Raw genomic sequence first — 3521 nt, 5'->3', positions numbered from 1 at the left:
TACTCACTGGTGGGGTGGTGTGAGAAGCAGAAAAGGCCTTGGCTCTGTGTAAGCACTGCTCAGCAGTAACGAAAACACCCCTGTGTTATCAACACTGTTTCCAGCACAAATCCAAAACACAGCCCCACACTAGCTACTATAAAAAAAATTAACTCCATCCCAGCCAAAACCAGCACACTATTAAAGGCCTTCAGATGCTCTATGAATTGCTTGTGAAATAGTGTATGTACGGTATATATGGTTTTTAATAGTGCAATTAATGTAGAGCCAACAGCTTTGCTATATTATTAAGTACATCTCTGCAATTAATATGTCGTAAATGCTGCAAAAGGTATATATGAATTTTACTTCTGCAATGCATGCCAGCGGGTCGAGGGAGGTGATTCTGCTCCTCTACTTTGCTCTGCTGAGACCCCACCTGCAGTACTGTGTCCAGCTCTGGAGCCCTCAGCACAGGAAAGACATGGACCTGTTGGAGCAGATCCAGAGGAGGGCCACGAAAATGATCAGGGGGATGGAACGCCTCTCCTATGAAGAAAGGCTGAGAGAGTTGGGGTTGTTCAGCCTGGAGAAGAGAAGGCTCCAGGGACACCTTATTGCAGCCTATCAGTACTTAAAGGGGGCTTATAAGAAAGGTGGGGACAAACTTTTTAGCAGGACCTGTTGCGACAGGGGAAGTGGGAATGGTTTTAAACTGAAAGAGGGTAGATTCAGACTAGATATAAGGAAGAAATTTTTTACGATGAGGGTGGTGAAACACTGGAACAGGTTGCCCAGAGAGGTGGTAGATGCCTCATCCCTGGGAACATTCAAGGTCAGGTTGGATGGGGCTCTGAGCAACCTGATCTAGTTGAAGATGTCCCTGCCCATGGCAGGGGGGTTGGACTAGATGACCTTTAAAGGTCCCTTCCAACTCAAACTATTCTATGATTCTATGATTCTATGATATATCAGAGCATATATTTTCTTTTAGTATTTTTAAAGCATTCAGCAGAAAGTAGGAAAAAAACAGAAAATCTCAAGATGCCTCTCACCCACGTTGCAGGTACCTGCAAATTCATAAGTTCATCCCAGCCTAGTTAAAGACAGGTGTTTGGTTACTGACAGTCCTGACCCAAGATGGGGGCTATCCTGTCCTTTTCTCATTCTGCAATATAATAATAAGAGTTATAACTCTGGAAAGTAATGCTAACATGTTAGTGCCAGAGACCATTACTTAGTTGTGGTGAGAAGTCACATGTAGAATTTATACCTCCTACACAGGACGCGACAGAGACAGAGACCCACACGCAGTTTTGTAGACATCCTCTGTGTCAGGATCTACTGGAAACTGACTATTTTGATCAAATTCATTTTCAAGGAAATAAATCTGTGAACCAGATGATGTGGAGCTGTAGACTGCTGCCCTCTGTTAGGTAGAATCAAGACCGTTCAAATTGTTCATAAAGCCTAACCAAGGAACAGTGATGATCCTGTTTATTGCCTGACTTCATAAATCAGTGGCAAGCAGTGTACCTTCTTCCCACATTTTGTTTTGATTTGTTGTATGGCCCCCAGAGCTACAAAATCCTACTTGGAAAAAGAGATCAAGCTGTTTCTGAGCTTCACTACACATCTCTGTAAGTAGATTTCCTAATGGCCATGAATTTTAGGCTGTTCCTAGCTGACTGATATGAAAAGCAAACTTCTGTGAAACTTACTATTTTATCTGGGACTATTCTGTGCCCTGAAGCTCAACAGCAAGAGAGCTCTGCTTTTAAAATGAAAGAAAAAGACCAATAAGCACACAGACTTTATTCTTTCATCATCTATCAGTGACAAAACTAGGAATAGTCTTCAATAGTCTTTAGGAGCAACTTGACACTACACAGTCTTGAACTGAGCTTATTTCCCAAACATCTGTGATTAGAAGGGACCCTTCACACGAGCTCCTTACACAGCCAAGAAAGTAAAGATTCGCTTTCCACCTTAGCTCACTTCCTTAAATCTCCTAACCCAAGAGGTGGAGGAAAAGCAGAGAAATCAGGCTACAGACTGGGGAAGACAGTCCAAAATACTTCGTATAATTTCCTTCCATCTGCTTGGTTCACTTATCACAGTGGGCCTGTGAAAACAACTATGGGGATTTGTTAGCAATCCTGCGCAAGTGTAGTCAGGTTGCCGGGAAGTAGTTTAAGTTACAATGGCATCAAAAGACTTTCACAAAGACTATTCTGACCTTGCAGAAATTTCTTGTGAGCCACAGGTTTGGGGAGTGGATCACAAAAAGGGAGGTGCTGTGGTGAAAGCACAGAACAGAAATTTCAGGAAGGTTTTTTTTCCCATTAGAGCTCTCCTATACATTCCTCCTTGAATCCCCTATCCATCCTTCATTGACTTATTTATTATACTTACAAACACATGCTCAGAACAAAACTAGAGCTCTCAGAAGGGTTCCCCCCAAATTCTGAAGAAATTCTGATTTTGATCAAGTTCTGGACCTGAAATGTATCTCTCCTTTATCAACAAATAGATCAGTAGGTAAATCCAGCAAAGGAATCATTCACAAGTGCTTGACACTAATGCATGTAAAGGCCTTTGCTGTTTTTCATTATAGGGTGTGATTAGACCTTTCTGCTGAAATACGACTAATCTAGTCCAGGGAAAAGAGCAAACCCCTGGCATCAAAGACAGGTTCCCAAATGACCGACTGATGTATTTTGCCAGGGAATCGTGCTCGACATGTAGGGATGGAGAACAAGTCCCCGTAATCTATGACTTACTAGCTGTTTCTAAGTGATTCTGGCTGTGTCGATAAATTTGTTCACAGCTCTAATTGTGTTAATGAATTGAACATAATTAAACTTACAGCATGTCACAAGCTTCCTCTGGCAACTCCAGTAGGTTTCTTAAGTAACAGTTCATCAGCAACCATCAGTGCTGCTTAAACCTCCCTACACTTCCACAAACAAAAACTCACCTGAATTCTGAAATTTGCCTTAAAATCCAGCATTCCCATGTTTGCAACGTGAAAGGGGGGAGTATGTGAAATGTACTTACCTTAAAATAGATCAAAGAGGAGTGTTTAATTCATTTTTCACCAGTTATTTAGCCGGCATGATAAATAACTTATTGTTCATGTACACACAGCTAGGAGTGACAAATCCTTTCATCTATCTCCATTGAGGTTTTGGGAGTCATCCTCTGTTTGCGTACTCTACTTCTTATGTATTTAAAGAATTGTAATAATTCATGCATTTTTCAAGCTATTTCATTTTGATCTGTCTTGGGTATCCCTTTAGTCGAAAAATGAATTTCATTAGACAATGAAAATGTTATATATTCTTCATCCTAGAACTTGGATCTCCTCCTTGCTGCACATACAAATCTTTTACAATCAATAATTAGGCGGCATTAACAAACAGCAAGATACGATGAATCCTTTTCTAAGTTATATCATCACTAAAAATCTACCTTTAAACTTGTATCTTATTCTCCTGTTTTTCTTCGTGTTAACACTGTTGTCTTAACATGTACAGAAT

Source organism: Fulmarus glacialis, unplaced genomic scaffold, assembly GCF_000690835.1.
Source record: "Fulmarus glacialis isolate BGI_N327 unplaced genomic scaffold, ASM69083v1 scaffold2931, whole genome shotgun sequence".
NCBI lineage: Eukaryota > Metazoa > Chordata > Aves > Procellariiformes > Procellariidae > Fulmarus > Fulmarus glacialis.
Note: the sequence above shows the minus strand (reverse complement) of the source record.